The sequence below is a fragment of the Oryctolagus cuniculus genome, chromosome 4 (genome assembly GCF_964237555.1).
Source record: "Oryctolagus cuniculus chromosome 4, mOryCun1.1, whole genome shotgun sequence".
Taxonomy (NCBI): domain Eukaryota; kingdom Metazoa; phylum Chordata; class Mammalia; order Lagomorpha; family Leporidae; genus Oryctolagus; species Oryctolagus cuniculus.
In genome coordinates this window covers 162,927,161-162,948,446 of record NC_091435.1, presented here as the reverse complement: position 1 = coordinate 162,948,446, position 21,286 = coordinate 162,927,161, and the positions used below count along the sequence as shown (strand labels likewise).

The window sequence follows — 21,286 nt, the reverse complement described above, 5'->3', positions numbered from 1 at the left end:
TTACATTTATTTTTTCTGAAGCATAATCAAGTGAACAATGATTCTCCCCTCACCTATACAGAATTGTTGTCAAATTGTGTTTAACCTGTGGCTAATCAAGAGGAAAGGATCAAACTAATACCGATATTGTGGCATTTTAAAGTTCTGGACTATTGAAAGTCATTGAAGGAAAAACACATTACAAAACAACAAAAGAAGGCTATCTATTCTAGATTAAATGCAGAGATGTCACAATTAAAAATGTTACAAGAAATTGATTTCTAGATTAAAAACCATAAAATTTGGAACAATTGGGGAAATTTGAATATAGACTTTAGTTAGGTATTATTGCATCAAATTCAAATTTCTTAGGACTTATTATGATATGGATAAATAGGGTAGAGATAGTCCTTATTCTAAGAAGGCACATATTGATGTATTTGGAGGCAAATTGCCATGACATTTACAGCTTTAAAATTGTTCAGCAAAAATAAACTATATCTGTCTACAAGCAGAAAGATACAGAAGTGACAGATAATAACAGTCTGTAAAGGAAAGGTGTTGCATAAAAAGACTTCATGGCATCGACTTTTCAACTTGTCTGAAAATTTCAAGTTTTGTTTTAAATGAAAATCTGGAATAGGAGGGAGAGCTTCTACTTCTTAAAAAAAAGAATTAGAAGGGGCCGGCTCCGTGGCACAGTAGGTTAATTCTCCGCCTGATTCGCTGGCATCCCATATGGGTGCGGGTTCTAGTCCTGGCTGCCCCTCTTCCAATCCAGCTCTCTGCTGTGGCCTGGAAAAGCAGTGGAAGATGGCCCAAGTCCTTGGGCCCCTGCACCGACGTGGGAGACCTGGAAGAAGCTCCTGGCTCTTGGCTTCGGATCAGTGCGGCTCCAGCTGTTGCAGCCATCTGGGGAGTGAACCAACGGATGGAAGACCTTTCTCTCTGACTCTCCCTCTCACTGTCTGTAACTACCTCTCAAATAAATAAATAAAATCTTAAAAAAAAATTAGAAGAGGGGAAAAAATCCTTTCTGGTGAAGCAGGAGAGTTTCAGGAATCCCAGCTACAGCACGACTTATTCTCCTGTAGTGACATAAAATGGAAACCCAGGGTAAACTGAGCTGCACCTCTCTGAAATTGTGTTTCATGAACTCCAGGACTAGAAAAAGGACTGGTATGTTACCACATGAGAGGTGTGCAGCGTGAACCTGGTTTTGATCAGGGAACACAGAGATTAGGATTTGGCTACAGTTGTCTCATCTGAACCAAAGGCAGTAAGAGTTGCCAAGGTTACCATAAGGATTGGTTGAGATAAGACAGGTAAAGCACTTATAAAAGTGTTCTGCTACATGATAAACTATCAGAGAAGTTACTATGACTGTTGTTCTTCCTCCTGTCATGGCTGCCACACTCCTTCGACATCTGTCTTCTCTCTACCATGACAATGCACAGCCTATGGAACACTTCCACTTCCCTCTCATTGCTCTCATTCTGAAAGTCCTTTATCCTATTTTTTTCCTAAAAAATCAATTATTATATTTTTTCATTTATCGTTCACCTTCCTATGTTACTCCACGAAGGATCTGAGTGGTCCACAGATCATGGAATGGTAGAAGAATCACAGAATGGTAAAGAAAATAAAGTATTTCATGAGTGTATCAACAGAGGGGATAATTCTGATAGTGACTAAGATTGTGTGGGTGTCCACTATTTACAAGGCACTGAACCAAATGCTTTACTTTAAAGATGGAAAGGAATTTTGCCCAAGATGACTCATAGTTAAAGTATTCCTATATCTTACTTAAATGATTACAATGATGAAATTTGGAACATTTGCATTGATGATATTTAGGTAAGATTTTGGACTTTGGGTTTATACTCTTAATGGGTTAAGACTTTTGAGGATTCAAGGAGTGTTAAGATGTGATGAATATATTTTGTTTGAAGGAAAGTTTGAATTTTGAGAACAGAGGATGGGCTGTGGTAGGCCAAAAATTTCCCCCAAATATCTAGTCCAAATATCTGGAATGTGTACATACATTTTTTATTGAAAAAGAGACTTTTCATTTGTGATTGTTAGGGATCTTGATTTATGGAAATTATCCTGGATTACTCAAGTCATATAAATATAATTTTACAGAAATGAAAGGGCTAGTGTGTGGCTCAGTGGGTTAAGTCATTGCTTGCAATACCAGCATCCCATATGGGAGTGCCCGTTCAAGTTCTGGCTGCTCTGCTTCAGACCCAACTCCCTCCTAATGGTCCTATGAAAGAGTAGAAGATGGCCCAAGTGCTTGAGGCACTGCCACCCATGCGAGAGACCCAGATGGGGTTCCAGACTCTTGGTTTCAACCTGGCCCAATCCTGGCTGCTGTGGGCATTTGTATCTAATGTGCTGCCTTTCAAATAAATAAATGAGTAAATAAAAGAGGGAGACAGAGATACTTGACACAGAAGGGGCTCAGGTAGTGTTACCAGTAAGAAATCAAAGTGATATCGGCACAGATCAGAAAATTCTAGAAGCCACCAGAAGTTCCGAGTAGCAAGGAATAGATTCTCCCTTTTACTCTTGAGAGAAAATGGGCTCCTGCCAACAAATTGATATTTCCCATCGAAATTGATTTCAAACTTCTGCCTCTGCGTCTACTAAGCAGCAGATGTGCATTGATTTTAGCTACCAGGCTTGTGGGAAATTTTAACAGAAGCCACTGGAAACTAACACAGTAGCAAGTAGAGACTGGAACTCCAAGCCAGCTCTACCTGACACCCATTACACAGTGTAAGAGCTTCTGCTGCAGCTGAGCTTCTGGCTTAACTCTGAATTTCCTGTAAGCCAAAATAAAGAAACAAAAATGTCAAATTACAAAACAGCTATTATCTAATACAGTGACAGATGATGAGCTGATGAACAATTAGCAGAGATAACATTTTCAAGTTTCAGGATTTTTAAAGGAGCCTGGGTAAAGGCCATCACACAACATAATGGGTAATGTCTTTGAAATTTCAGTGATGATGCTGACATATTCTTCTTTGTCCTTAGGCATGACATGAAATCATTGATCTGTGAAAGATGTTTGAAGTTGTGGAAAGTTAAATGATCATTTAGGGATGATATTTACTAGAGATGCAGAATAAAACTGGGGTGGGATAGAAAACTGACAAAGCAGCATAGCTAGCATGTCCCTTTTAGTGAGAGTGTCCATGAAATTTGTTCTACAAAGACACAACTGATAATGAAAACCAGGGCTAGTAACAATTATGTTGGAACAATAGGCTCAGATTGGATCTATAGCCAGGCAAAACGAGACACGTTTCATCTCCTTTGCAAGCAAGCATCCTTCAGAGTTAGGGCAGCCTCTCATCAGACCTGCAGGATGTCAATCCCTGCCCGAGCCCGAGACACAGCTCTGCTAAGGGCTCCCAGTCTTCCCAAACCTCAGTGGAGAATAACTTCCGGGGACCATGAACTTGAAGTTTACAAAGAGCATTATGAAACAGATATAATGTTTTGTTTTAATAGATTAAGACAACTATTTGGAATACAAATATGCAAGAAATACAATATTTTATTCCACCAGGCTATTTTACAGGTTGTGTTTCTGCATTTTTCAAAGATCAAAGTTCTCAGGACCTTCATCATGTTAACAATTTTATTTATTCATTTGATTTGAAATGAAGAGAGAAAGAGATATCTGCCATCCACTGATTCACCCTCCAAAAAAACCCTGCAACAGCTGGGATGGGCCAGGTTGAAGTTGGGAACCCAGAACTAAACCTAGGCCTCACACATGGCGACGGTGATCGCACCTTGCAAGCCATCTTCCTAGGGTCTAGTTTGCAGGAAGCTGGAATCAGGGGCAAAGATGGGACTCAAACTTAGGCACTCTAATATGGGATGCAGACGGCCCAAGACCTTAACTGATGTACCAAACGTCCACCGTGAGCGTCATCATTTTAATGACTGCCTAGTGCCCCAGTGAATAAGGTTATATATTTGATCTATCTACATGTTTCTTTTGTTAGATCTTTAAATTGTATTCCTTTTTGTGCGATTATAAGTAATGTAGAATTGGAATACTTCTATTCACTGATAACATACTGAGCAGTGTCTTTTTTTTTTTTTTATTATTTGACAGGAAGAGTTATAGACAGTGTGAGAGAGAGACAGAGAGAAAGGTCTTCCATTCGTTGGTTCATTCCCCAAATGACAGCTATGGCCAGCGCTGCACTGATCCGGAGCCAGGAGCCAAGTGCCTATTCCTGGTCTTCCACGCGGGTGCAGGAGCCCAAACACTTGAGCCATCCTCCACTGCCCTCCCGGACCACAGCAGTGAGCTGGACTGGAAGAGGAGCAACAGGGATCAGAACCCGGTGCCCCAACCGGGACTAGAACCCAGAATAACAGCACTGCAGGAGGATTAGCATAGTGAGCCATGGTGAGGGCCCCAGTCTTTAACATAAGAAAGAGTTGGCTACATCTATAGAGATTGAATAAAATCCATGTCCAGAACATCAAAACAAACACAGAACTGTTTTTGAGGGAAAGGAGCAGATTGAAGAGGCTGATTTGCCCTCTCCTGATGTTAGGCATTGTGAATCCTATCACAGAGGCATCTGATGGAGACTATTATTTTGGTCCCTTTCTATCCGTGATTAGAACAAAGCAGATCAAAAATCAGGTCCTACTTTTTTGATCAAAAATTTTATTTATATTACAAAAACTGTCACTTAAGGCTTTTATAACCCTTTCTTGGCAATAGTCCACTCTTTTATACAAGAAGTGTTAATGGGGGAAACCATGGCCTTTATGTGTTTTCGATGACAGAATAGAATTGTAATTGCTGGAGACTCAAAAGGTGGGGGGAACAAGGTTAGGGAAGGCTGGATAACGTCAGATTGGAGAAATAAGCTCTCCAACACAGTAGGACGACTGCACTACAATAACTGAATTTATATTTTAGAGAGATTTAGAAGACAGGAGTTTAAAGGCCCCAAGTGAAGAGATGGAATGCAAATTACCCCCAATTTGCCCTTTACAAATTGTAGACATGTGTTGAATTATCTCACTGTATCCCATAAAGTGGATATTTCAAAAGGTCATGAAAAAAAGTAATGAAGGATAATGTGTATTTTCCATGAACTTTTAAAAACAGATTTATTTTGTTTATTTGAATGCATATAGGGAAAGATGAGAGAGAGAAAAAGAGAGAGAGAGAGTCTTCCATCCAGTGGTTCACTTCCCAAATGGCTACAATGGTTGGAGCTGAGCCACACCAAAGCCAAGAGCTAGGAACTCCATGTGTGTGGCAGGGGTCCAAGTACTTGGGCCATCTGTTGTTGCCCTCCTACCTATGTTAACAGGGAGCTGAACTGGAAGCTGAGCAGCCAGGAGTCAAATTGATGCTCCGAAAAGAGATGCCAGTGTTGCACAGGGCAGCTTGGATCTGCTGCACGACCATGTTGGCCCATCCATGAACTTTTTCAGGAGCACTTGTAGGTGCAATTAGTGTTAACAAAAAATAAAAGTTTAAAGAAAAAACTATCATTGTGCAAATATATAAGTATTAAATTTAATTTTACTTAAACAATGTTTATTATCACAAAAAATAAGGTTTTAAAACTGGAATTAATATAGATGCCTCTCACAAAGAGACTAATCCAATAAATGTGGTACATTAATGAAAAGACTGAATCAGCCGGCACCACAGCTCACTAGGCTAATCCTCCGCCTGCGGCGCTGGCACACCGGGTTCTAGTCCCAGTAGGGGTGCCGGTTCTGTCCTGGTTGCTCCTCTTCCAGTCCAGCTCTCTGCTGTGGCCCGGGAAGGTAGTGGAGGATGGCCCAAGTGCTTGGGCCCTGCACCCACATGGGAGACCAGGAGGAAACACTTGGCTCCTGGCTTCGGATTGGCACAGCATGCCAGCCGTAGCAGCCATTTGGGGGGTGAACCAACGGAAGGAAGACCTTTCTGTCTCTCTCTCTCTAACTCTGCCTGTCAAAAAAATACTTTAAAAAATAAAATAAAAAAATAAAAAGACTGAATCAATCTCAAGTTCTGATAAAATTATATCAAATATATCTTATCAAGGGACACATTTGCATGTATGAACTTATGTGTGTATGACAGATGGAAGGATTATGTACACACATGCACGTACACTCTGGTAAAAACTTTAAAACGTTATGGAAAAAAATAAAAGATTTGTAACAGTCTTACCCCCAGGGGTTCTGGAACCTGATGATAGGGCGGAAAATTTTCATTCTTTCTCTATATCATTTTCTACTGTTGTACTTCCTCACCAAGAGCATAATCATTATGATAAATTGGACATAAAGTAAGGGATTGGCCTATAGATGTTGACTAAAAATCTATTTTCTGTTAGCAGCTATGCAGGACAAAAACGTATTTGAGACATTATCTCTCCTTACTAGCTAGGCAAGCTGGACAGCCATTTAAATTTCCTTATTCCCAGTAAAGTGTACAGGAAACACCACAGGCCTAAAGGTTGATAAATTCAGGTAGAACTGTCACTTCTGATACCAGCTGAGGGATCTTAGGCAAGCCTTTTAATGGTTCAGAGTCTCAGTTGCCCCAACTATGAATAGCAATAATGTCTATTACATACACTTCTGATAACATCTGTCTCAAACTAGATACTTTAAAAATATTATTGATTTTGACTATACCTGCAAAGATCAGAATCAAGCTCATAGTTCTGAAGGGCTCAATAGAAAGCTAGAGGTCTGAGAATTCTACCAAGTGAATGCTATAGGTCACAATGGACATCAGCCTGTTCAAGAGAATTTCAGTAAATAACTACTAACCTAGAATTTTCCAAATACATTGTCCTGAAAAGTCTCCCTCCATCCCATCATGCTTATATTGCATCCACTCACAAAAAAAGACATTTCATAAATTCAGATGTAATTGAACTATATTTAGTACTACCTCTACTGCTACTAAAACTACCACTAACACCCTCTCACTTTAGCCAAATATTCTGGAGGAGTATGAGGTGAGGAGTTTGCAAAAGAGATTTCTAGCTGCACTTGATCACTATTAGACTGAATAATATTATTATAGAGAAAAATCAAACACCAACTAATGTCCATTGTTGTCAGAGATAAAAGTTAATAGTCCACAGCTATCGCTAAGGGTCATTTTCTGTTTAATTAAAGAATTCTCTTTGATTAAAACTATTCATGCCTATAACTAAATGGAAATGAATAGCCTATTATTTTGTTTAAATTTTAATACTCTATTTTCTCACCTTTAGCCACCACTTTTATTTTTTAAGGGATCATTTAATAATACAATCCTTAAAGGAGACGAAAATATTATAAAGTGATTTTTTTTAAACAGGCAGAGTGGACAGTGAGAGACAGAGAGAGAGACAGAGAGAAAGGTCTTCCTTTGCCGTTGGTTCACCCTCCAATGGCCGCTGCGGCTGGCACACTGCGGCCGGCACACCACACTGATCCAAAACCAGGAGCCAGGCGCCTCTCCTGGTCTCCCATGTGGGTGCAGGGCCCAAGGACCTGGGCCATCCTTCACTGCTCTCCTGGGCCACAGCAGAGAGCTGGACAGGAAGAGTAGCAACTGGGACAGAATCTGGTGCCCCAACTGGGACTAGAACCCGGTGTGTCAAGCGCCGCAGGTGGAGGATTAACCTATTGAGCTGCGGCGCTGGCCAAAGTGATAATTTTTTTTAAAAAAGGTTAAGTTACAGTGAGGTAGGAATAAAGCTCCAGTACCTACAGCATAGTATAATGACTACGTGTGATGGTAAAGTACTATATACTGCAAAAAAGCTAGAAGAAAAGACTTTGAATGTTTTGAAAATGCAAAAATTAGTGTTTAAGTGTTAAAGTGATCATATTAAATGTTAGTGATCATATAGTTAGGATTAAGTGTTAAAAGGATCATATAAATAAGATCAAGTGTCTAATAATAATAGATAGATAGAATTTAAAGAGAGAATGTTCCAACATGGGAAGCAGTCCACACAGCAGGCTCATAGAATGACAATCACTCTAAATAGCACTCTGACCTCAGAATTAGTGCTTAAGGCATTCTGGTCTTGCTGGAAAGCCCATAAGAGCATTTCAGGTATGGAAAGCCAAGACACTCTGAAACAAAAAATCCTACATGAAGGATCTCCGTGAGCGAGACCTCAGTGGAAAGGAGAAGCCATTAAAGAAGGATGCACTTTTCTCTAAAAGGAGGAGAGAACTTCCACTTTGATTATGGCCTTGTCTAAATACTGATGGAAACTGTGAATTCAAAAGGCTTTCATAGCCATGGCAGCTCATGTCGAGAGCCTTGGATGATCACTGAAGTCATACATAAGAGTGTTAATTGTTAAATTAACAACAGGAGTCAGTGTGCACTTACTTCCCATGCAGGACTTCTGTCCTCAATGAGTTGTACAATGAGAACTAACTGTAAAACTTGTTCTCAAACAGTTTTGTGTGTGTGTGTGTGTGTGTGTGTGTGCAAATTATTGAAATCTTTACTTAGTATAGAGTTGGTCTTCTGTGTATAAAGTCAATTGAAAATAAATCTTAATGGAGAATGAGACTGGGAATGGAAGAGGGAGGAGGAGGTGGGTGGGAGTGGGGGTGGGAAGGTGGGTATGGTGGGAAGAATCACTATATTCCTAAAGGGGTACTTATAAAATTTGTACTCATGAAATAAAAGGTTTCTTTGGGGGAAAAAAAAGCAAGTAAAAAAAAAAGAGTAATGTGTAGGAGTGAAATTGACATTTTGAGACTCGATGATTGTTTACAGCCCTTGACTCTACTGTGGAGGAACAATGTTTTTTTTCTTCATACTGTTTGTTGAACGTTTTCCTTAGTGTAGGGTTAATCTTATGAGTATAAAGTAAACTGAAAACAGATCTTTGTCAACATTAAGAATGGGAATAGGAGAGGAAGAAGCTGGAAGGCTATGAGCATGGGCAGGAGGGAGGCTAGCATGGGAAGTATCACTACGTTCCTAAATCTGTGTATATGAAATTTGTATACCTTAAATAAAATTTAAAAAAAGATAAATACATGCTTACTCTGGTTTGAACATTACATAATGTATACCTGTATTGAAACATCACTTGATGCCCCATAAATATGTATGAAAATATGCTTAAAATTTTTAAAGAAGGACTTAGGAGTTCGACATACCTGTTCTTGTCTAAACTTGTCACTCAGTTACCAGTTATTGCTAGTAAGTTACTACTGATAAGTTTTGTGATTTTTTAGGGCATGTTATTTAGCACTGGATCTCAGTGTTTTGATCTCTAAATTGGACGTGATAATGGCTAGTTCACATTATTCGGCAACCTGTTTTCCCAAAATGGTTTTGATTATTCCCCATTCATGCTCTTTCACACTGTGACTTTAAAGCTCCTCCCACCAAGAAGTAGAGCCTCTTTTCCCATTCCTTGTGAATCTAGGCTGCTCTGAGATTTGCTTTGACTGTTGGTGGTACTGGTTCTCATCTTAGGCTTCTCCAATGGCTTTGCATATTCCTGCTGTTGCATAGGGCACCTGTCCAGCCACCCTGGGGAAAAGCATTCACTAGCTTGCTGGATGATGAGAGACTGCATAAAGGAGAAGCCAGTTTTCTCTGCTGAGGCCTCCTAGTCTAGTGCCATCCACACTACAAACACTAAGAAAGCCCTGTTGAGATCATCAGAGCCAACTATTTGACCAGCAGCTGACCACAGATGAATGAGTGAACCCATCAAAGCCTTGAAGAACCACTAAGCAACTCACAGGCTTGTGAATGCAATCAATGCTACTCAGCTGGGGGATATTTGTTATGCAGCCAACTCTAACACACCTACAGGACTATTCTAACAGTTAAGTCATTTGATATACTGATGTTTCTTATCATCTGGCCTGACTGATATTTATTTAACACATATATTAACAACTTAGAGTGTCCTTAATAAATGTGTAAGAGAAACCTCATTTCAAAATGTCATAATTGCTCAATTGTAAAGGGCATCAGTAGTTCCATTGTCATGAGAAAGCAAATTATTTACTCCTATTGGGTGACGATGACAGTCAACAATGTTCAAGTTGTCATGGTAACCTCCCAGCAGCTAGGACAACTGACACACAGAGGAAGGACACCCATCCGGTTGTAAGACAAAATCAGCCTAACATTAAAGACTGTTTACTCACAGATCACTGATGTCCAGCAGAGTGTCTGGCATGGAGTCCTTGCTCTACCAGTGCAGCCAGATGATACAAGCAGAGACTCAGGAGTCTGACTGTCTAACCCCCAGCTTCTTTGATAACCTTGCCTTGACTCTATTTCCCTATCTGTAAAATGAGTATAACAGCAGTGCCTACTTCTAGGCATTTAGTGAGACTATTTGGGTAAAGTACTTAGAATACGACTTCACACAGTCAGTGCACAACACATGTCAGTCATGAGAGTACTTCAGAAAGTTCTTTGGAGGGGCTGGCATTGTAGCTGAGCAGGTAAAGTCACTGCCTGCTATACTAAAACCCCATATAGGCTCTGGTCTGTGTCCCAGCTGCTCTACTTTTGATTCAGCTCCCTGAAAGTGGCCTGGAAAAAGCAGTGGTGGATGGTCCAAGTGTTTGGTGGGACACCTGCATGAAGCTCCTGACTCCTGACTTCAGCCTGGCCCAGTGCTGGCCATTATGGCCATCTGGGGAGTGAAACAATGGATAGAAGATTCTCTCTCTCTCTCTCTCTCTCTGTGTGTGTGTGTGTGTGTCCTCTCTCTCTGTAACTCTGAATTTCAAAATAAATAAAACTTTAAAAAAAATGTTCTGTGGAAAATATAATCAAATGATGTTTATTTACAATTTTTTTCCTAATATGAATTTCCATGAATTTTTGAAGATCCATCATATGTATGCTTTCAAAATTTTTTGCACCAAAACAAGCTTATTTTTTAAAAAAAATTATTTATTTATTTATTCATTTATTTGAAAGGCAGAGCTACAGAGAGGCTGAGGCAGAGAGAGAGAGAGAGAGAGAGAGAAAGAGAGAGAGAGATCTTCCATCAGCTGGTTCATTCCCCAGATGGCTGCAACAGCCAGAGCTATGGCGATCTGAAGCCAGGAGCCAGGAGTTTATTCCAGGTCTCCCACATGGGTACAGGGGCCCAAGGACTTGGGCTGTCTTCTATAGCTTTCCCAGGTCATAGCTGGATTGGAAGTGGAGCAGCCGGCACATGAACTGGTGCCCATATACTGCAGGTGGCAGCTTTACCTGCTATGCCACAACGCTGGCCCCCAAGCTTATTTTTAATATCAACTTCCATGAACTTTTTAAAGCACCCTTATTCCTCTTGTGATTGAATGACTTTGTTTTAAACATATTGTGGGCTCAGAGTCTGTGCAGGAATTTTGGGCACACATGTACAGCCATCCTAGTGCTTGTAGCTCTCTCTAGCTCTCAAAAATTGTCCTGTAAATATGAAAGCAAACATCAAAGAGAAGACTACAAAGGATGTGCAGGGTCTAGAGATTCACTGAGGAATTTAGATGTCACGTATTAGCAGTCCTGTTGAAACAGAACTGAAATAAATAGCATTTTCTTAATCCAGAAGTCATGGCCACATATGGATAGCATTAAATTCTCCCCCCATATTTTCTCTGCAAGGTCTCCCATCCAATGGTGCCCACTCCCTGTTACCCAGGCCTGAAGTGTACACTCCCCTCCTTTTCAGTTTGGTCATTTGCTGCCTCCCTCGCCCAAGTAAGTATTGGCTGGAACTGTAGCTTCAGACAAATTTTCACTGACTTATCCAGGCTGATGACCTGAGATTGATGTCTGGATCTTGATTTCATGTAGAGAATAGGGAAATAATTTTCCTCCCGCTTATCCTTCCTTCCAATGTTTGTCCTAATCAAGAAATTAATTTTTTTTACAGAGTCAGTGAAGAGGGTAAGAAGCTCGGAGTTGAAGCAGATTAAACAGATAAGGAATTAATGATGATTCAGGTAGTCAAGAATCACCACATAACTGAAGCAGCTCTTTGGCATCCCATAATTCTTCCTTTCCAGAACCACCATCTATTAAGCCAAGGGGAACCTGTTAGCAAGAGCCAAGTAATGAATACATCACCCCTGACTGTCATGTAACTCGCCCTTGATTTCAGATTTAGAGTTCTCATTCTCTCAAGCACCCGGACGTACTTTTTCAAGTTTTATCTTCTCAGTGGTCACATGGGGGATCAAGCAGGGTCAGAGTTTTCCTCATTTATTTTCTCCTATGATGTTTTTCAGAGAAACCCACGTCTTCCTTACAGAAAAGACTGGAAACACCAACCAACTAATGTCATTGGAACTACGAAGCCGAACCAAGAACTTGCCTCGGTACTGTTGATGGCCCTTTAATTTTAAGAGTAGAATCATCAGACAGGCTCACTCCTGTTGACCTATTTATATCAGTGGATCAATGAGCCACCCCATGTTCTATCAGTGGCTTCAATCCATTCGAGATTTTTCCTCGCCTCCCTATTCTCCACCTGAGCCATTTACCTTCTGAGTTAGACACAGGTTTTTAACAATCTAGAGAAAACTTCATTTCACAGTAGAGAACCCCCCCGCCATGGAAACCACCATTGAGATTAGGGTGCATTTTTTTTCCATAGGTTGCATTTCATTGAAATTCCACTGGGATATATGTTGCCCTGAGTTCGCTTGATTTTCTTCTGGGAACCACCCGGAAAAATTAACAGCTACCTAAGGGGTTAGCTTTTGTCAACAACAAACCAAATAAGACTTTCCAAACCCATTTAATTGTCTGCCTGACACAGTACAACTTCCCCTACCTCCTTGCTCAGACATAACAAGCCAGCTGAAATAAAACGGAGTTGGTATTCTTCACCTTACTATCTATTTCAGAGGCACAGCCAGCAGTGAGATAAGTAACAATGGTAGGAGGACGTCCAGCTGAAACCAGGAAAGTCAAGCAACAAGAGAGAGCTGTTTCTGTAACATGATAATGTGAATCCCCCCTCCTGTTGCCTCTAAATGCTTGCATAACTGATAAATGTAGATCATCATCATTACATGTTGTCACCCATTTCACTCCCTGCGAGAAGGTTTCATAAATTGTGACCAGGGGCCAGTACTGTGGCACAGTGGGTTAAAGCCCTGGCCTGCAGCGCTGGCATCCCATATGGGTGCCGGTTCAAGACGTGGCTGCTCCACTTCCAATCCAGCTCCCTACTAATGCACCTGGAAAAGCACTAGAAGATGGCCTAAGCCCTTGGACCCCTACACCTGCATAGGAGACCCAGAAGAAGCTCCTAGCTTTGGATTGTCTCAGTTCCAGCTGTTGTGGCCATTTGGGGAGTGAACCAGAGGATGGAAGCCCCCTCTCTCTCTCTGTATGTCTCTACCTCTCTCCGTAACTCTTTCAAATAAATAAAATAAATTTAAAAAAAAATTGTGACTAAACTGGTACTACAATAAACTGATTTTTACACACAACTCAAAACATGCCTGACCACCTATGGCTTTCTGCTGGGCCTGGCATGGTCCCCTCAGTTCTCTGATGTAGTAACAGTGTAAACAGAGGCTCAGCACTACCTTCCCTTTCTCTGTTGCCAATTCAGCAATTGCTAGTCACAGATGGGAGCACTGGACAGAGCAGGGTGGAACACCTGTGCCTGGATGGGCCAGTGGTCCTTGTGAATAATACAGCAGTGAGCACCCCTCCGGCTGCCTTAGAGCCAATGGCACGAGAGTGTGCTCAGGGCCTGTTTGCCCAATAAAGGACTAAACACTGCAAACATGATGCAGGCTTCTTAAGAAGCTAAAAAATTAAGGCCAGGACACGCCACCCTACCTTCATCAGTGCAGATTTTGCCATCCTCGTGTGTGTGGCAGTCCATACAGAAATAGAGGAGCACCAGGCCAGGGGTGAGGAGGGAGGAGGGAAGAGGATGGTGAAGAGGAAGGAGGAAGCCCCTAATTGTGAACTTCGCCTTGCACAATCAGGTTTGAAATTAAAAAAGATAGCTTCTGGAGGAGAGAACTTCCACTTTGACTACGACCTTGTCTAAATATGATCAGAGGCGGTGAACTCAAAAGGCTTCCATAGCCTTGGAAACTCATGACAAGAGCCTAGGGTGATTACTGATGCCATAAACAAGAGTGGCAACTTGTTAAGTCAACAACAGGAGTCACTGTGCACTTACTCTTCATGTAGGATCTCTGTCCTTAATGTGCTGTACATTGTGATTTAATGCTATAACTAGTACTCAAACAGTATTTTTCACTTTGTGCTTCTATGTGGGTGTAAACTGTTGAAATCTTTACTTAATATATGCTAAACTGATCTTCTGCATATACAGATAATTGAAAATGAATCTTGATGTGAATGGAAGGGGAGAGGGAGCGGAAAAGGGGAGGGTTGCGGGTGGGAGAGAAGTTATGGGGGTGGGGGAAGCCATTGTAATCCATAAGCTGTACTTTGGAAATTTATACTCATTAAATAAAAGTTAAAAAAAAAAGGATAGCTTCTCTCACTGAGTAAATGGAGAAGGCAGAGTCTAACTCATGAAGTCGTATTTGGCAAGATTAAGAGGATGATGCCTCTGCTCTCCCAGAAAGCTGAGGTTACTGGTAGGGCGAGGTCAGGCTGCATGAGGGGTCGTCCCTGTTGAATGTGTCAGCACTGGTCCTGGTGTCCTGGGTGCACCGTCATCAAGCCCGAGACACTGGCCTGGGCCAAAGGATTCAGCAACACAGTCAAAGCATGGAGATGAACTAGTTCTGGGAGTGAGAGGTAGGGAGAGACTGGGTCTACAAGAAGTGGGCTTCTCTCTTCAAATGTGCCAGCATCTACCCTTTCCTTTCCACTGTCTCTGATCTGAAGGAAAGGCAGCACGACAAACCCTTAGGCATCAGGATACCAGAGACTCCTCTGGGACTCTTTGTGCTCAGCATCTGAGATTCCCTGCAGAGGATGTAAACAAATCAGGGCTGCGGGACTCCAGGTCTCTTCTGGAACAGGCAGCAATCATCCCACAATGGGGAAACCGAGGCATTTCCATGGGAAGAGTACATTTCTCTCCAGGTCTTTTCACTCCCCGAACAACAACTCTACAGCAGGGGTAGTGCTTGCTGTTTGGGAGTAGATGCAGAAATCCTCTTAGCAGCGACTATAGGGTGGGATGGGGATAGGCATGATTCTCTACTAGTGCTGGCAAGTGTGCTCTGTCCAGGAGCTTGGAGAAGGAGCACAGTTCTTGCTCTGGTCATTGGTTCTTTTTCTCTTGTGTCCAAGGACAGATTCCTGGTTGTCTACAAAGAGCTGCAGGCAGACTTTTGAAGGTTCATCCCTTTTCTACTAATCTGTCATCATCCAACTTCCATGCTATGAGCTTTTACGTGCACTAAGGGCACCTCAGCCCCTTTCTCAGGTGGCCAAGGCGGACACTTCAGGGAGCTGCCTTTATGTTGCCCAAGCAAGGACATCCGACAGTCTTTCCCAAGGCTGTTTGCACACTGTCTCCTGCTTTAGTGGCTCTGTCCCATGGCTGCTGAGGAGTGTGGAGGTGTGCGAGGTGGAGGAGCTGAGGCTGGTTCTTAATTATTCAAACTCTGGATTATCTCAAGCTCTGGTTCTCTTCCCTTTCCATCTGCCTCCCTGGTCCTGGGTCATTTTCTCTGCTCATTATCAGCAGCACCAGAGGGAAGGTAGAGGAAATGAAGGGAGAGGAAATTCAAATGAATCAATTCTGCCACTTGTTAGCAGCTCAGCTCGCAAGTGTATAGGGGAGGAGGCTGCTTCTCTTCTGTGACTCTCAATTCTCCACGCTATTCTGGGCTCCCGTGCTGCCAGGCAAGATCGAGTGGGCTGTATGGAAATTATCTCTGCGATGAGAGAAGGGATAGGTGGGGGGCTGTCTCTAACAGAAGCTTGCTTCTTCAAAGAAAAGGAAAAGGAATTATATGCTCAGTGGCTGCATGCTGCACAGAGCAGTCCAAATTTTATTAGACAAATTCGTGTTTGGAAGCACACTATCCCCTCAGAATCAGAGCAAAAGGGATGCTGGGACCATATTCCGAGCAATTATAATGCAGAGGATGCACTGCTGTCATAGCAGCCAAAAGAAAACGAGGAAGTCTCCTTAAAAGATTATGCCAAGGACAGCAAAAGCAAAAGCTAGGGCTGCGTTAAATTGCTAAATGATGCTGAAAAGAAGGGAAATGCATTAAGAACTCTAAAACCACTGTCTCCAGCAAAGGTGAGATGGCAGGCTGGGGGAAGAACCTGAGCAGACGGAACTGCCTTCGCCTCTCTGAGCTTATGAAATGGGAAAGGGCTGAGCTACAGTCCCCGGTGTCCTGTCCTGGTGGGCACTGAGACACCACCTGGGTGCCCCTGCAGGGAAGGACTGTCCCAGCTGCTGGGAGTGGCGCTGGAGCAGCACTTTCAGTTAGTGATCCATTTGGGGATCATCTCTGTGGCAGAGAACCACTTAGCTTCAAGGGACAGCACACATCCAGTGACTGGCCAGTGGGGAGGAGCAAGACTTGGCCACCGCAGCCCTACTGAGAAATCCCTGAAGGACAGTTCTAAATCCTGAGTTGCCTGTGGGGTTCACCGAGGTTCCCACTGGGTCTGCATCACATCTAGACTTCTCCCTCTCTCCAGTCCTTCCCATCCGACCCATGAGTGTTGGTCTCGAGGATGCTCTTTATTAAGCCTCGTGCATGCTAAATTTCATTGCAGGGTCTTCTCCCTTGGAATCCTAACATGCAGTAGTGAATGGCCCTGTTTTGTGCTCACCCTGCCTGGGACATAGGTGATCACATTTGCTGAGCTGGAGATTTATTTTTGGAAATGAGAAGGTAGGAAAGACATCAAAGTGCAACTGGGGAGGTGGAGATGCAGAAGATGAAAAACTATCAATGACCCCAGCAGGAATTGAAGAGTCTGGGCTGCAAGTTAAATAGTAAATGAAACAGTGCTGAAGTAATCCATAAGCAACATGGGGAATGAAGAAAAACAACTACATCAGTCAAGAAACGTTTATGGCCCCCATCATAGATCCAACCATTGATAAGAGAACTTAGAAAGGTGTAGGTATGGAGTTCACTTGGGCAAGGCAAGTGACCTCGTCTCTGCGGATCGTATCTCATGACTGAGCCTCTTAATGGCCATGTCACCTTTTTTCTTTTTTTGACCGATAATACAGTATTTTCTACTCAGGGGACTTGAGAGAATATTTGTCAGCAAGTGACAATATCATAATTGAGAGGCTGGACTGTTATTGACAGGGCACATGTGGACACATCTTCCACTGCACCATTAATCAAAGTATCTCAATCCCAGATCTGAGCAGAATAAAGCAGGAAACTGCTCAGCGAATGGCAATTCATGTGACTAAAATCTTCCTGAATCATCTCACAGAAAAATTCCACTAGTTGAGCCACCTCAGTAGTAAATTAAGGTATAAAAATAAAATAGAATAGTACAAAGCTGTTTTTAAAAAATACACTGGAATACGAACACACACATGAGGTGTATGTACAAATGAGGCATATAAATATGTACATATATGCAGCAGAGAAGAAGGGAGAAAGGAAGAGAAAGAGGGAGAGACAGAGAGATTGCTACAACATAATATTATAAGGAAAAAATGCCAATATCAGAATAGTGTGTGTGAGAGAGACATAATTACATTTCAATCAGCAAATACAAGCACATAGAAAGCATGAGGTACCACTCTGATAACTTCATAATTATTAATTTGTTTAATACACATAACCATCCTTTGAGGAATTTATAATTATTGATCTTATTTTCCACGGGACAAAATCAAGACACAGAAGAGCTTTCTCACAGTCACAGAGCTAGTAAGGGATTGAGTCAGGATTGGAACCCACACAGAACCGAGCCTAAGTACGGTAATGGGCTTTGTCCCACTGTGGAGATGCCGGCGCAATTAAAGAGCATCCTGAGTGAACTGAAATCTCTCTTCCACTCTCTACCCCTTCACACCTAGAAGCTGGCTCTTGCAAAGGAGGTACGTGAATGGTGTCTTGGGACTTCACCTGCACCTTCATTATGTATGGTCTGTGTTACAATGCTTCCCAGAAATTTCCATTCTTCTTCTTCCAGGAAGTGAAGCAGCAGCATCCTTCACCCCTCTGAATTTAGGTGCTTCCGTGTAATCACCTTGGCTAATGAATTCTGAGCAGAACTTATGAGGGTTTTGAAGTTCCTCTCAATCCCCACCTCACACACCACTCCCCAGACTTCCTGGGGGTCACTAAGTAACTAGAAAGAGGAGGAACCCATCACTGATCCTGCTAGACATAGAACATTAATGAAAAACAGCCTTTGTCCTTCTAAACTTTGAGAATTGGGATCCCACAGCATTGCTGAGCCTATCCTCTTGGTTCTGGCTCTCCTTCCACAGATGGAGACATTAAGACCCATGGAGGCCGCCGCCACAGCTCACTATGCTAATCCTCTGCCTGAGGCGCCGGCACCCCGGGTTCTAGTCCCCATTGGGGTGCCAGATTCTGTCCCAGTTGCTCCTCTTCCAGTCCAGCTCTCTGCTGTGGCCTGGGAGTGCAGTGGAGGATGGCCCAAGTCCTTGGGCCCTGCACCTGCATGGGAGACCAGGAGAAGTACCTGGCTCCTGGCTTCAGATCAGCGCAGTGCACCAGCCGCAATGCTCCAGCCATAGCAGCCACTTAGGGGGTGAACCAACGGAAGGAAGACCTTTCTCTCTGTCTGTCTCTCTCTCTCTCTCTCACTGTCTAACTCTGCCTGTCAAAAAAACAAACAAACAAACAAAAAAGACCCATGGAAATATAATGAGTTGCCTGTGGCCACATACTAGAAAGATGAGCAGCACATTGGGAAGCAGAGATTGAAAGGAAGGGAGCATTTCAGGAAGCATGAAAGTCGATCAAAATCAGGAAGCCAAAGGGAAAAAACTGTCTTGAAGCAACTGTAAGTGCTTCAGTGTGTTGAGGGAACAGAGTAGCAGAGGGTGGCTGCTGGTGAACGTAGGGTCCTGAATGCCACTTGGACAATGCATTCATTCTGAACTTGATAAATGTGTTTACAGGAAGTCAGTGCTGCGGTTTGAATGCTTTCCCCTTCCAAAACTCATGTTGAAACTTGGTTGCCAATGTAACAGCATTAAAAGGTGGGACCTTTGGGAGGTGACTCATGGGGTTATAAAAGCAGAAATGTGGCCCCCTTTCATCTCCTTGCCCTTCTACCTCCCATCATATGAGGCCTCACAGTTGCTGTCCTTCAACCTTGGACTTTCCAGCTTCCAGAACTGCAAGGAAATAAATTTTGGTTCATTATTCATTACCCTATCTTTGTTGTTCTGCTACAGCAGTACAGAAAGAACTCTAAGTGCATGTAGTTACTAAAGCAGTCAGTAAGAGAGCTGATGCAAAGAAACAGAAATTATCAGAGAAGAGATAGAAGAAGAGGATAAATGTAGAAGCAACACATATCCTGGCCAACGCCAGGACTCCACCAAGAGTTTCAGATTAACCTGCCCGACTCCTGATACGGCATGATCTCTTAAAAGCCACAAAGGCTGAGACTTGACTCGATTTCCTGGGAAGCAGCTGGACTGACCATTTTCATAAAAATTGCCTCCCCACTTGGTTCCTTGGTTGCTATTAGAAAAATGAAGGGTTTACAGAGAGAGCTGGAACTTTTCCAACACTGTTTAAAAAAAGAGTGGGGGAGGGCTTCCAAGGAATTGATCATGATACTAACCGAATAACTTGAACAAATCATCTAAGTTGGCTGATTCACCTGCAGAAATGGGACAAGTGCACAGCAGGAAGAGGAAAATATTGAGACACTCAAGACCTGTGGGCTAAGGATCAGCCTCTGTCAGACAGCAGTATGTCACACATGCAGCAAAGAGTCCTGAGAACTGTGCCAAGTTTTGTCTGGCAAAGTGCTACAAAGTGAGAACAGAGGTTCCTTCCTGAGAAGCCCTGCTGCTGCTGTCTTAGAAGTGGGCATCCCAGCTCTGCACAGTAAGCAGAGCTGGGAAAGGGAGATACAGAGTGAAAATCTGGCAAGCTTGCTGTCAGAGGCCAGCCAATGGGATGACTGACAGGCTGCCCAGAGTGGTACAGTGATCCTGCTTTGAGTAAGTAGCATTTTGGAAAGGGGTCTGTGATTACTGCCACTGCCTCAGTAAGGTGTAAGCTTTACGTACCTATGGGTCCACTCAGCCACAACCCTGCCATCCCATGTTGGACTGGACTAGGAGTCACTGTGCACTTACTCCTCATGTAGGATCTCTGTCCTTAATGTGCTGTACATTGTGATTTAATGCTATAACTAGTACTCAAACAGTATTTTTCACTTTGTGTTTCTATGTGGGTGCAAACTGTTGAAATCTTTACTTAATATATGCTAAACTGATCTTCTGTATATAAAGAGAATTGAAAATGAATCTTGATGTGAATGGAAGGGTGGACAGAGAGGGAAAGGGGAGGGTTGTGGGTGGGAGGGAAGTTATGGGGTTGGGGGGGAAGCCATTGTAATCCATAAGCTGTACTTTGGAAATTTATATTCATTAAATAAAAGTTAAAAAAAAGAAAATGGCCACATATTTGTTTCTGATTTCCATTTAACACCTGCTGGTGGGACCCTGTCAGGAACCTTTGGCCCTCTGGGGATCCAGTTCCCACTGCGCCTTTACCAGACTTTTATTTCCACAGGTCTTGCTTGGGAACTTTTTCTATGACAAGGGCATTTTGGATATTTACACTATCATTTATGGGCCATACAAAATTATCAAGTTCAAAATTAGCCTACTATAGGTTTATTGAATTTCAAGTCCCACCTGCACTTGCTCTGGCAGGGCCAGACCAAATAAATTCATGGGTCTTACATGGCCTGTGGGCTGGATGTTCCCCATCCTTGGATTCAATGGACTCCAGGAATTGTGATGCTGCAACTATTCCCATATGGTTCTGACAACATTTGGAGATTCCAGCTGCTGCTGTCACAATTTACCTTACAGGTCAGATGGCTGTGGTGTTAAAACACTACCCTCTCTCAAACCAGTGTTTATCACATCATTATAGGTGTAATTTGAACTGCTATTCCCTTCCTGGGTGGGACAAGAGATGCCATCAAGTCTCTTTTCTTTCTTTTTATTTATTTATTTATTTATTTATTTATTTATTTTCATTTTATTTTATTTAAAAGGGAAACAGTAAAAGAAGGAGAGGTAGACAAAAAAGGAAGAGAGAGAGAGAATCTTTCATCTACCAGTTCACTCCCCTGAAT

General features: G+C 42.5%; 1 protein-coding gene across 6 annotated transcripts in view; it reads right to left on the bottom strand.

The window, feature by feature from the left end:
- Positions 1–21,286, bottom strand: part of LRRC3B (leucine rich repeat containing 3B) — a 107,355-nt gene that overhangs the window by 12,942 nt on the left and 73,127 nt on the right. For 2 of the 6 annotated variants that reach the window (XR_011388227.1, XM_008266075.4), the window contains exon 1: positions 6,673–6,734. The exons of the other annotated variants lie outside the window; for them this stretch is intronic. The gene's annotated coding sequence lies outside the window, so the exon portion shown is untranslated. Of the gene's footprint in view, positions 1–6,672; positions 6,735–21,286 lie in introns of those variants that run through there. 6 annotated transcript variants of the gene reach the window in all.